Source organism: Lissotriton helveticus, chromosome 5_1 (assembly GCF_964261635.1).
Source record: "Lissotriton helveticus chromosome 5_1, aLisHel1.1, whole genome shotgun sequence".
Taxonomy (NCBI): Eukaryota; Metazoa; Chordata; class Amphibia; order Caudata; family Salamandridae; genus Lissotriton; species Lissotriton helveticus.
Window position 1 is genome coordinate 1,882,592,852 of NC_136065.1, and position 13,984 is coordinate 1,882,606,835.

The window sequence follows — 13,984 nt, forward strand, 5'->3', positions numbered from 1 at the left end:
GTGACTTGGCCTGCTGGCGCTGCCGCGGCCCTCTGCCTCGTGAAACCATCGTCTTGGCCTGCTGGCGCTGCCGCGGCCCTCTGCCTCGTGAAACCATCGTCTTGGCCTGCTGGCGCTGCCGCGGCCCTCTGCCTCGTGAAACCATCGTCTTGGCCTGCTGGCGCTGCCGCGGCCCTCTGCCTCGTGAAACCATCGTCTTGGCCTGCTGGCGCTGCCGCGGCCCCTGCCTCGTGAAACCATCGTCGTGGCCTGCTGGCGCTGCCGCGGCCCCTGCCTCGTGAAACCATCGTCTTGGCCTGCTGGCGCTGCCGCGGCCCGCTGCTTTAAGAGACTATCACCTTGGCCTGCTGGCGCTGCCGCGGCCCGATCCCCAGACACTCCAGCTCGAGGATTGTGAGCTCGCCTGTTACCACTACCTGTACCGATCCGGTACCAAGACTGTCCCGCTACCCCCTTTCCCTACAGAGACTAGAAGTGAGAGGACCCCCGGGTCCAAGTTATCCTGTATCGCTGATATCCTTGCCTTAAGAACCTTATATAAAGCCTTGAACTCGACTTGGTGTGGTGCCTGTTTGTGGGGAGGGAGGGTACTTGTCTGTACGATCGCTGGAGACGGTCCCCCTCGGGGATCTCTCCCTCGGTATCCGGCCGACCCTCAGGGTCCCCGTCTAACAGAGTGCATAGGGAGTGGAGAGTGCATAGGGAGTGCAGAGTGGAGAGTGCATAGGGAGTGGAGAGTGGATAGGGAGTGGAGAGTGCATAGGGAGTGGAGAGTGCATAGGGAGTGGAGAGTGCATAGGGAGTGGAGAGTGCATAGGGAGTGGAGAGTGGAGAGTGCATAGGGAGTGGAGAGTGCATAGGGAGTGGAGAGTGGAGAGTGCATAGGGAGTGGAGAGTGCATAGGGAGTGGAGAGTGCATAGGGAGTGGAGAGTGCATAGGGAGTGGAGAGTGCATAGGGAGTGCAGAGTGGAGAGTGCATAGGGAGTGGAGAGTGGAGAGTGCATAGGGAGTGCAGAGTGCATAGGGAGTGCAGAGTGGAGAGTGCATAGGGAGTGGAGAGTGGAGAGTGCATAGGGAGTGGAGAGTGCATAGGGAGTGCAGAGTGGAGAGTGCGTAGGGAGTGCAGAGTGGAGAGTGCATAGGGAGTGCAGAGTGGATAGGGAGTGGAGAGTGGAGAGTGCATAGGGAGTGGAAAGTGCATAGGGAGTGGAGAGTGCATAGGGAGTGGAGAGTGCATAGGGAGTGGAGAGTGCATAGGGAGTGCAGAGTGGAGAGTGCATAGGGAGTGGAGAGTGCATAGGGAGTGGAGAGTGCATAGGGAGTGCAGAGTGGAGAGTGCATAGGGAGTGCAGAGTGGATAGGGAGTGGAGAGTGGAGAGTGCGTAGGGAGTGGAGAGTGCGTAGGGAGTGGAGAGTGGAGAGTGCGTAGGGAGTGGAGAGTGCATAGGGAGTGGATAGTGCATACGGAGTGGAGAGTGGAGAGTGCATAGGGAGTGGAGAGTGCATAGGGAATGGAGAGTGCATCCCCTCTACTTCTCTTCTATGGACACTTGTACTTCTTCTACTTCTCCACCAGCACAGTGTGTGTTTCCACTCGCCCGTGGCACTGGAGACTGAAGCACATCCTTCTTAGGGTGAAAACCGTCTTGCTGGTCATTATGGACACTCTTTCCAGTTCTGTACTTTTATGTGATCACACTATGCATTATGGGGGGTGTAGTGTTGCTTTGATTCCATTAGAACACAGCTGAAAACAATGATTTGTAGATAAAAACTCTAGTCCCACTAAATCTTGGAAGTGCTTATTCACACACACACATGCATGCACGCACATATGCAAACACACTCTCTCTCCCTCAACAGGTGCACTACCTCCTCACAAGCACGGACACATGTTTGTAAAACAGGTTCTTTAACCCACCATGCCATCCCATAATGCAGTTCGGTTGGCTAGCACACCGTGGCTGACTGAAGATGCGCACTAGGATGGCGCCGGCACTTGACAGCCAGGCACAGAGAGGCGCGTGATTGACAATGGGCGACAAGACGAGTGTGACTGAGAGCAGACGCCAACTGAAATGTCCAACCCTTAAAAAGGAAAGATTTAATGACGGTATTTTTTGTGGAACTGGTGGCGAGCTTCCTGTTTCAAGATGAGTGATTGGACCATGTCCAAAAAGACTGACACTCCAGTAGGGTAGTGTAGTGCTTTCAGCAAGCGTTGCCTTAATGTGCCACCCCAGCACGATTGTACCCCCTCAGCTGTCAATTGGGCATCTGTCACGTGACACCTGCAGACCAGACTCTGAATTTCTTCAGTGAAATCCAGTAGGGTACAATAGGTCTTACATTTGCAAGAGATTAAGCTGTTGGCAATGTAAATGACAATGCCATTTATTTATCTGTTTTCAAAACCAACACATAAATAAAAATATTGTCATTTACAATGCCAATAGCTCTAACTTTGGCAAAAGCGAAACCGTTGCATTGTAAATGCTTGTTATCCTGTGCCACTAAAGTGAGGCTTACTGGCTCACAGCTTTTTTAAAGTGCCGCTGCTGTGTGCTTAACTCACACTTGGCAACATCAGGTAGATGTAGAGTGCTACGCAGAGCTGAAGTAGTGACTCTGCGCTGGATGACTGTGTGCCTGGGAAGTGTACAGTACAGGAAAAGAGCAGTACTGTGGTTAGTGTCTGTACTGAGTGTATGTATGCTTGGAAAGGATAAATGAGAGATGAGGTGCTGTGCAAGAAGAGTGCATGCTAGCAGTGTGTGTGTTTGCAAATAGCACACTATGGCACAATACAGAAAGGTTACAGTACTGTGCAGTGCTCAGAGTGATTGTGTGTACTGGGTGTGTGTGTATGTCAGGGGAAGCACAATGCACGCAGGTGACAGTACTGGACAGTATGTTTGCTGTGTATGTAGACTGAGTTTAGAGGATCCCCCTCCCCCCCCACCCAGGCAGATTTGTGTATTGCTACATTGAATTTGAATTGAATTTAAAGTATTTATATAGCGCGGCGTACACCATGCGGTTTCTTGGCGCTTATAAGTACAGGCATAGATGGAAACATATAAAAGGACCGCTAAGCTGAAATGGGAGAGGAGTTACAGATGAAAAGCTTGAGAAAAGAGGAAGGTTTTAAGTAGCTTACGAAAAGGAAGATACTGGGTGGAGGATCTGAGGTGAATGGGAAGGGAGTTCCAAAACACCGGGGCCAGGTAAGAGAATTTAGCTCCACCCCATTTCTTGCGCTTGAAACGTGGTACAGTGAGTAAGCAGAGGGAAGATGAGCGCAATTCTCTGCAGGGCACGTAAGGCTGTACCGCAGAGGAGATGAAGGCGGGAGCGAGACCCAAACGTGCCAAGAAAGTCATGCATCCCAGTTTGAATAATGCTCGCTCACGAGCCGGGAGCCAATGGAGTTCCTTTTGCAGAGGAGTGACACGGTGAAATCTAGGGAGAGAGTAAACTAGACGGGCCGCCTGGTTTTGTACCAATTGCAATCTCCGTAGACTATAAGCCGGGATGCCGTTATAAAGGGCATTCCCGTAGTCTAGACGGGAGATGACCAGAGCGGACAAGATAAGTTTACGTGCAGAAAAGGAAAAGAAACGGGAAACAGTGCGGATAGTACGAAGAGTTAGGAAACAAGCAGAGACAACAGACCCGATCTGAGAATGGAGAGTGAGATGGTCATTGAGTTTAATGCCCAGAGTTTTAACGGAGGAAGAAGGAGAGGGAGGGGAACCTAAAGAAGGAGGCCAAAACAAAGAATTCCAGGGGCTGGATGAACCCCCCCGTCAAGACTAGCTCAGTCTTGTCCGGGTTCAGTTTAAGATGATTATGATTCATCCAGTCCCTGATGAAAGACATCACCGAGTGAAAGTTGGAGACAGAATGAGAGGAAGAGGAAAGATTAAAGATGAGCTGGAGGTCGTCGGCATAATTATAGACGGTGACCTCCAGCTTCTGAAGAGCAAAAATCAAGGGGGCGATACATAAATTAAACAGAAGAGGAGAAAGAGAAGAACCCTGGGGGACCCCACATGAGATCGGAAGAGAGGTAGAGGAGAAGTCTCCCAACTGAACCGCCTGGGTGCGGTCTCTCAAAAAAGAGGAGAGCCAGACAAGGGCTGTGCCCCCGATACCCGCCGCCCTGACACGGGAAAGAAGAATGGAATGATCCACCGTGTCAAAGGTGGCGGACAGGTCCAGGAGGATCAGCACCTGTGGTTGGTCAGAGTCTAGGCCCTCTCTCAGATTATCCAAGACCGACACCACAACAGCCTCAGTGGAGTGTCTAGCCCGAAAGCCGGCTTGGCAGGGGGCTAACGCCCCATTCTCCTCCACAAATGTGCTGAAAACTGCGGTGACGTGGCGTTCCAGCACCTTGCCCAGAAAAGGTAGCAAAGAAATGGGGCGATAATTAGTTAGGGAGGAGGGGTCAGCCCCTGGCTTCTTCAAGATGGGAATAATGGTAGCTGCTTTCAAAAGAGGGGGGACAACTCCCTGCGCAAGGGAGCAGTTCAGGAAGGAGAGAGGGGGCAGGGTACATGCAGAGTAGATTTGACGAAGAATGCGGGCAGGGCAGATATCAACAGGGGAGCCTGACTTGACTTTGGGGAGGATGGCAAGAAAAGAATCTTCAGTAAGGGGCAGAATAGAAGACAGGTGGACATCAGGAGGGGGGGGACAGGGGTCTACATAGGACTGGGACGGGAAGGGGATATTGGTTTTGATGATCTCAATTTTCTCCAAAAAATAGTTGTTCAAGGAGTCGCACAAGTGTTGGGTCGGGGTAGGTTTCAAAGAGGTTCTATCAGAGAACGCCAGATCGTGGACAATGGAAAAAATTTCCTTAGGCTGGTTCTCTGCGGTCAGTATTTTATGTGAAAAGTAGGACGTTTTAGTGGAGAGAATGGCTCTTTTATATTCCCCTAGGCGAGATAGGAAATGAAGTTTCAGCTTGGGGCAGTAGGCCCTTCTCCACGAACGCTCTGCCTGGCGAACCCCCAACTTGAGTGATTTTAGCTCCTCAGTGAACCAACAGTTGGCCTCCTTGAGTCTTCTGATCGTGATCCGTCGAAGTGGGGCCACCGGGTCGCAGCCACTCGCAAGCCAGGCATTAATAGTCTCTGCTTGTAAAGAGGAAGGGAGATCCTGCAAGTTGGGCGGGGAAGCCAAGAGGGTAGACGATAGGAGTGACACATTCACGCGGTTCCAATTTCGAGCCCATAAGTTCTTCTCCAGCTGGGGTTTTTTTTCTGGGCTCAAGCAGAGGGAAAAGGAAATCAAAAAGTGGTCGGACCAGGGACAGGGAGCAATAGACAAAGACAGAACTGGACAATTGAGGGACCAGACCTGGTCAAGGATGTGTCCATGGGTGTGCGTTGGGGCGTGGACATGGGAGATAAAGTTAAGCTCACGCAGTGTCTCCGTGAAATCTTTGGAAGACGCACATTCTCGAGGGTCAGAAGGCCAAAAATTGACATCCCCGAGTACCAGGACTGACGAGTTATTGACCGAGATGGTAGATAGTAGGTCCTGAAAATCAGAAAGAAAGGAGGGAGTAGACTGGGGGGGGCGATACAGCAACAGACAGGTGAGAGGAGGAGAGAAGGCAGAAGAACGGATAAGTAAATGATCGGTGGCCGCAATAGGGGAAGAGGGGAGGAGCTGGAATTGATGTTCAGAGCGAAAAATAAGGGCAACGCCACCACCGAGTTTACCTGCCGGCCGGTCAGCCCGGAGGGCGCAGTAAGATGGGGGAGAGCCGCAAGTAAAGAAGGGAGGGAGGACTGGGAGAACCAAGTCTCCGTGAGAAATAAGAGATCTGGTTGAGTAGTGTCGAGCAGAACAAACAGCTCGTGATGGTGACTAACAGCGGATCTAGTATTCAACAGACAAAAAGTTAACAAGGGGGGGGAGGGAGAGGACCCCTGGGGAAGGGAAGCAAGGGAGGGCTGTGGAAGAACAGAGGGAGATATAGTAGGGCGGCTCGAGCTGAGGCCAAGTGAAGCAATGTGATTCACAGTGTAATCAGACAGTGGCCAATTCCCCTGAAGAGTACAAAGGTCCAGAGAGGAATACACATGGATTTGACCATAGTGAGGTGCCCCTAGCCCCGTCCGGCCACGGACGGCCGCAGACGGGATTGACTTAGGCGCCACTTCGGCGCGCCTTCGTCGCGCCCGCTGCGCTCGTCCGCTGCGCTGTCACATAGTGGCCGTTTAAATAGGGGAGGAGCGCGGGGGGTGTGTCCCAGGACTCGGTCACCTGGAGAAGCCCAGGCCAAGATGGCGCCCGCGATCGGTGGGAGCCCGCCGGGACGTTCAGCCCACAACCGACCGCCGAGCCTCAGGAGGGAGAAAACCAAGTTAGTAACCTGTTAACTTTGAGGTGGGTTAGACACAGGTTTTACAAAGATTTAAAACAAAGCGCGCCTACGCTCGTAGTCAGCAAGGCAATTTTTAAAAATACATGAGGCAACACTCCAGTTAGCAGTCGCGAACCCTCGGCCACCGGGTCGCCTGCCTGCAATCACTGGTGGAAGGAGGAATGACTCCTAAATAGGGGAGGAGCGCGGGGGGTGTGTCCCAGGACTCGGTCACCTGGACAAGCCCAGGCCAAGATGGCGCCCGCGATCGGTGGGAGCCCGCCGGGACGTTCAGCCCACAACCGACCGCCGAGCCTCAGGAGGGAGAAAACCAAGTTAGTAACCTGTTAACTTTGAGGTGGGTTAGACACAGGTTTTACAAAGATTTAAAACAAAGCGCGCCTACGCTCGTAGTCAGCAAGGCAATTTTAAAAAATACATGAGGCAACACTCCAGCTAGCAGTCGCGAACCCTCTGCCACCGGGTCGCCTGCCTGCAATCACTGGTGGAAGGAGAAATGACTCCTAAATAGGGGAGGAGCGCGGGGGTGTGTCCCAGGACTCGGTCACCTGGACAAGCCCAGGCCAAGATGGCGCCCGCGATCGGTGGGAGCCTGCCGGGACGTTCAGCCCACAACCGACCACCGAGCCTCAGGAGGGAGAAAACCAAGTTAGTAACCTGTTAACTTTGAGGTGGGTTAGACACAGGTTTTACAAAGATTTAAAACAAAGCGTGCCTACGCTCGTAGTCAGCAAGGCAATTTTTAAAAATACATGAGGCAACACTCCAGCTAGCAGTCGCGAACCCTCTGCCACCGGGTCGCCTGCCTGCGATCTCCTGTGAGCTGGGTGGGACACACTGGAGGAAGGAGGAGGGAGAGAGAGATGTATTAGTTACTTACCTGTAATCCTAGTTCTCATCCAGGGGTATACTCATCAAAGTCATAAACTATGAATAATCCCCGCCCATGTGCGGGATCCCGGAGCTTTTGAAAATACATATAAATATATATGTATCTATATGTGAAAACATATATTTGCAGCCTAAACATCTCACAACTGCCATAACTGCCGTAAAATTACAAAAATTGGCATAAACACACTAATGCTTTATTGCAATAGGAAAAACCTGTAATTGCAGGCATTTGCCAGTAGGCTGCAGTAGAGTATAAAGAAACAAAGAGAAACTGACACCTTGCCTTTAAGGCATTACAGTAGGGGTACAGTGCCTTTAAGACCTGAAGGCGACCCCCTGCTCCCATGGTGCACCACAGGTGGCAGTTGGGTCAGTTCTTTTTGGAGGTGCATAACACCTGAGTAGATCCTTAGTAACATCTCATAACTTTAAGAACATGCTCGTCCGGGGAGGTGGGTGGGAGCTTATGACTTTGATGAGTATACTCCTGGATGAGAACTAGGATTACAGGCTAATCCTTCTCATCCAGGGGATACTCATCAATAGTCATAATCTATGAATAGAATAGCAAGCTCATACCCAAAGTCTCGCAGACGAGCAAAGTGTTTACAGAGACATTGAAAATTTGCACATTTTACATACAACTTTATGCAAATAGATTCCTCAAAGAGGCCTGTCCCACTTGGGCATCGGCCTGTGCATCTGAATCTAGGCAATAACGGCGTGTAAAGGTATGCACAGACCGCCATGTAGCCGCCTTACAAATTTCAGAAATGGGGAATTACGAAGGAGAGCAGTAGTAGAAGCTTTCCCTCTTGTAGAATGCACATGAGGTCTACCCTGCAAAGCTTTGTTAGCTAGTTGATAAGACAGAGCTATACAGGAGACTATACAGCGAGAAATTGATCTTTTTGAGGCTGACAGACCGGTATTAGTGGTTCCATAATTAACAAAAATCCGGTCAGACTTCCTAAGAGGCAGGGTTTTAGCCAGGTAAAACTTCAGAACCCTCCGGAGATCTAGAGAGTGTAAAGACCTCTCCGGGGGAGTGGTAGGTTGAGGAAAAAAAGTAGGCAGGGTGATAGACTGGTTGACATGAATGTCTGAGACTACCTTAGGTAGAAAACCTGGGTGTGTCCTCAGTACTACTCTGTTGGCGTGAAACACTGTGTACGGTTCCTTACAACACAGGGCCTGGATTTCGCTAACTCTGCGGGCAGAGGTAATTGCCACTTAAAAGGCAGCCTTCCAGGTCAAGTGCTGCAAAGAAGCCTTATGTATCGGCTCGAAAGGAGCACCCATCAGCTTAGTGAGTACAATGTTCAACTCCCAGGGACGAGAGGGGGACCTTACTGCTGGAAACGCTTTCTTAAGCCCCTCTAAAAAATCTTTAACCACAGGCATAAGGAAGAAAGATGTCTGGGAAGGTGACTTCCTATAAGCCGTGATAGCCGCTAAGTGGACCCTGATGGAGGGGTACTTGAGGCCTGACCTTGCCAAATGTAACAGATAGGGCAGAATAACCTGTTCCTGACCTTTAATAGGGTCAAGAGAGTTGTCAAGACACCATAAGAAGAACCTCTTCCACTTGAAAGCATAGGACTTCCTAGTAGAAGGTCTCTTGGCTTCTTTGAGAATGGTCATGCAGTCCACTGGGAGATCTAAATGTCCATACTGTATGACCTCAGGAGCCATGCCGTCAAGCGAAGGGAAGAAAGGTTGGGATGAAACACCTTCCCCTGGTCCTTGGTCAACAAGTCTGGACGGCAAGGAAGTCGCCGGAGCAGATCCGGGTACCACCACCGGCATGGCCACTCTGGCGCTATCAGGATCATCCTGGTGTTGGTCCTGTAGAACTTTTGAATCACCGCCGGGATCAGAGGCAGGGGAGGAAAGGCGTACAGTAATGTCTGCGACCAGTCGGTCAAAAGTGCATTCCCCTGTGAGCCTCTTTGGAGTAACCTGGACGCGAAGACGGGGCATTTTGTATTTGCGGCTTCTGCGATCAAGTCTGTGTCTGGTACGCCCCATAGACGAAAAATCTCCTGCGCGACTTCTTCGTTGAGCACCCAGTTGTGCGCTTCTACGAAGTCTCTGCTTAGGCAGCCCGCTTGGACATTTTGTATTCCTGCCAAATGGACTGCCACAATGGATAGGCCTCTTGCCAGTAGCCAGTGCCAGATGGATTGCGCTTCCAGAGATAGCACTCTTGACCTGGTACCTCCCTGTTTGTTCAGATAGAACATTGTTGTCCTGTTGTCCGTCTGTACTTGGATGTAGTTGGTGCGCAGTGACGGATACAGGGATTTCAGAGCCAGATGAACGCCTCGAAGCTCGAGGAAGTTTATGTGGTAGCCTCGCTACTCTGTGCGTCGGTAGGCGTCGCCCGCGGCTCCGTGTACGTTGGCGGCGTCGTGGGCGCGTGATGACGTCGTCGGAGTATATGGATGCCGCCTCCGCACGCTGACGTCAGTTCTTATACACAGCTTTTCCACGCTAGAAACGCAGAGCCATGATAAAAACCAACACTGGTGCCATGAAACTAGGGCCCTGAAAGGGGATGACCTTAACCCTAGATATCGGTTCGCAGAACGGGGAGGATGGGTGAGGCGGTAAGGAATCTAATACTAACTACTGTTTCTTACAGATATATCTGAAGTATTGTGCATCTGAAAGAAACAGGTTAGTATTAGATTCCTTACCTTAGAATAGATACCCCAGCAATACCAACCCCGGTGGTGGGTCTGCGAACCAATGATCACACCAGAAAGTCCTGGAGGACGGAACGGCCAAAAAAGCCATCCCTCCGGACTTGGCTTTCCAGGCAGTAGTGTCTCGCAAACGTGTGCAGCGAGTCCCACGTAGGTGCCTGACAAATGTCCTGCAAGGGGACTCCCCGGCCCAGGGCAGTAGTAGCCGCCGTGGCCCGAGTGGAATGGGCCCTCAGCCCAACAGGAGGCTCCTTTTTAGCCAAAGAGTAGCATGCCTTGATGCACAACACGACCCACCGAGAGATGGTCCGCTTGTGCACCGCCCGCCCCTTCCTCGCGCCCACGTAACCAACAAAGAGTTGGTCATCCACCCGGAACTGGCGTGTGCGGTCGAGATAGAATGACAGCGCATGTTTTGGGTCCAGACGATGGAGCCGCTCTTCCTCTTTAGAGGGATGTGGAGGCGGAAAGAAGGTGGGCAAGGTGATGGACTGCCCGATGTGGAAGGCTGAGACTACCTTGGGCAGTAAAGAGGGTCCTGTCCGCAACACAAGCTTTTCCGGATGGACAGAAAGGAAAGGAGGCTTAGAGGAAAGATCCTGGAGCTCACTCACTCTCCTGGCAGAGGTGATGGCAACCAGGAAAACAGTCTTCAGAGTAAGAAGGCGAAGAGGACAGTTATGGAGCGGCTCAAAGGGAGCGCACATCAGGTAAGTCAAGACCAGATTCAAGTCCCACTGGGGCATCATGAAAGGAACAGGGGGAAACATATGAGTGATGCCCTTCAAGAATCTGTTAACAATCGGGGACTTGAACAAAGAAGGCTGATCAGGTAGCCTCAAGAAGGCGAAAAGGGCAGAAAGGTAGCCCTTGATAGTGCACAGAGCAGAGCCCTGCTGGGCAAGAGAAAGGAGGAAGAGAAGAACCTCTGAAAGAGGGGCAGAAAAGGGATCCACAGCCTTTGCTGTGCACCATGCCACAAAATTGTTCCACCTGCAGGCGTATATCGATTTTGTGGAGGGACGCCTGGCTGCCAGAATTACGTTACAGACCTCAGGAGGCAAGTCAAATGGCCTCAACTGTCGCCGCTCAATCTCCAAGCATGGAGGTGGAGACCGGACAGGTTCGGGTGGAGGACCGTCTCCTGCTGCTGCGACAGAAGTTCCTTCTGAAGAGGCAGACGAATCGGGAAATCAACTGACATGCTGAGTTGCTCGGGATACCAGTATCTAAGTGCCCAGTCCGGAGCCACAAGGATGACTTGGGCCCGGTCACGCTTGATCTTCTTCAGCACTCTGGGCAGAAGTGGTATAGGCGGAAAGGCATACAATAGACCGCAGCTCCACTCGCGGCGAAAAGTGTCTCCGAGCGAGTGCCGCCTTGGAAATTCCAACGTGCCGAACTGATGACATTGCGCGTTCTCTTCTGTGGCGAATAGATCTAACCAAGGCTCTCCCCACTGCAGAAAGAGGCCTTGTGCCACATCCGAGTTCAGACGCCATTCGTGATCCATCATTCACCGACGGCTGAGTTCGTCTGCCCTGGCGTTCAGAGAACCTGCCAGGTGTTGAACCACCAGCGTCACGCCCTGATGTTCCAGCCACTGCCAGAGGCGCAGAGCCTCCTGGCAGAGGGTCCACAACCCCACCCCGCCCTGTTTGTTGCAGTACCACATGGCAGTGGTGTTGTCTGTGAACACCTGCACTACACTCCCCCGGACAGAGGGGAGGAATGCCTTCAGTGCAAGTCGGATCGCCCGCAGCTCCAGAAGGTTGATGTGGAGCTGGGACTCCGCCGGAGACCAGAGGTCTCTGATCTCCGCCTCTCCCATGTGGCCCCCCAGCCCTGGAGGGACGCGTCCGTCACAACTACGTGCTCCGGCTGGGGTAGGGAGAGGGATCTGCCACTGACCCAATCGCGGTCCGTGAGCCACCACTGCAACTGTCTTGCAGTGCCCTCCGAGATCAAGACATGGTCGGACAAGTTGCCCTGATGCTGGGCCCACTGAAACTTTAGGTCCCACTGCAGAACCCGCATCCGCCACCGGGCGTGATGCACCAGAAGGATGCAGGAGGCCATCAGCCCCAGAAGCCACAGCGTCAACCTGACCAAGACCCGGGATAAAGGCTGAAAGATCGGAATCAGAGCCTGAATATCCCGAACCCGCTGTTCGGGAGGATAAACCCGAAACTGCGCCGAGTCTAGAACCGCTCCGATGAAGAGGAGCTTCTGAGAGGGACACAGGTGTGGCGTCGGCACATTGATGGAGAGCCCCAGCAGGTGCAGGAGGTCAGCCGTAGTCTGGAGGTGGCTGACGACTGTCTGGGGCGAGCCCGCCTTCAACAACCAGTCGTCGAGGTAGGGGATCACTGAAACCCCAAACCTGCGCAGATGAGCTGCGACCACCACCATCACTTTCGTGAACACCCATGGGGCGCTGGTAAGGCCAAAGGGGAGCACGGTAAACTGAAAGTGCTCATGGCCTACCGTGAACCGCAGGTAACGCCGGTGGGCCGGCAGGACGGGGATGTGAAAATAAGCGTCCTGCAAGTCCAACGCTACCATCCAGTCTCCTGGATCCAGGGCAGCTAAGACCTGAGCTAGTGTCAGCATTTTGAACTTCTCCTTCTGGAGGAAGCCGTTGACGTTCCGCAGATCCAAGATAGGGCGTAGGCCCCCTTTGCCCTTCTTGGGTACCAGAAAGTAGTGGGAGTAACAACCACACCCTACTTCTGGCCTAGGAACGCGCTCAATGGCCCCCTTGGCCAAGAGGGCCGTAACTTCCTCCTGCAGAAGTTGCAAATGATCCGCCGAAGCGCGGTGGTACTGCGGAGGCATGGCTGGAGGGGTCACCTCGAAGGGGAGGGAGTAGCCCCTTCGGACGATTTGCAGCACCCACCTGTAAGATGTGACAGTGCACCAGTGGAGGTGGTGATGGAGAACCCCACCGGCGTCACATGGGCCTGAAAGCTCGGACTAGGAGCGTTTCGAGGCGGATGCTGCAGGGGCAGGAGTGGACTGGCCTCGCCGTTGTCCCCGACCGCCACCACGGCGGTTTCCACGTCCGCCACCACGCTGAACGATAGTTTGCGGCCCGTGGCTGGCGGTACGTGTGGGGGCGCTCCTTCCTTGGCCACGAAAGGGGCGAAAAGTAGCCGTTTGTTGGCGCGGGGCCGAGAGGCCCAAGGACTTGGCCGTAGCCCTGGAAATCTTAAAGCGCTCAAGCGCATGGTCTGCCTTGTCGCCAAAGAGGCGATGGCCATCGAACGGCATGTCTATAAGTGTGTTTTGGACATCAGCCGAGAAATTGGCGGACCTCAACCAGGCGTGATGACAAATCGCCACCGTCGTTGCCATCGCTCTGCTTAGAGAGTCGGTAGTGTCCAGCCCACACCAGATGGAATAACGTGCCGCATCTCGGTCCTCCATAAGGGCCTGGCCGGGTTTAGCCCGGACCTCCACCAGGCATTCTGGCAGCACAGCCGCGACCATGTCCCACAGAGAGTGGGTGTAGCGGCCCAAGAGGCACGCGGTATTGACTGACCGCAATCCCAAACTTAGGGAGGAGAATACCTTCTTTCTGAAATTATCGTTCCTCTTGGATTCCCGGTCGGGGGGAGCCGACGGAAATGCGGTCTGGGAATTGGAGGCCTGGATAACCAGGCTCTCGGGGGTGGGGTGGGTAGACAGAAAGCAAGGGTCGCCCGGAGCCGGGCGGTGGCGCCTGGCCAAGTTCCTATCCACAGGCTGCCCTGTGGCGGGCTTGGACCAAGGGCCCAAAGAACGTCTGACAAGGCCTCATTAAACGGCAGCAGAGGCTCGCCCAGCTTGACTGCAGTTCAAGGATCTCAGTGAGGAGGTTAGTCCTCACGGCCGCAATGGGGAGCTCATGGCCCAAGGCCTTGGCCGCCCTCATCAGCACCACGCTATAAGCAGCCCCCTCCTCTGAAGCCACGGTAGGAGGGGAGACAA

General features: G+C 53.2%; 1 protein-coding gene across 1 annotated transcript in view; it reads right to left on the reverse strand.

Moving 5' to 3' along the window:
* RAMP2 (receptor activity modifying protein 2) overlaps window positions 1-13,984 on the reverse strand; it is a 320,754-nt gene that overhangs the window by 66,938 nt on the left and 239,832 nt on the right. The gene's annotated exons all lie outside the window — the stretch shown is intronic.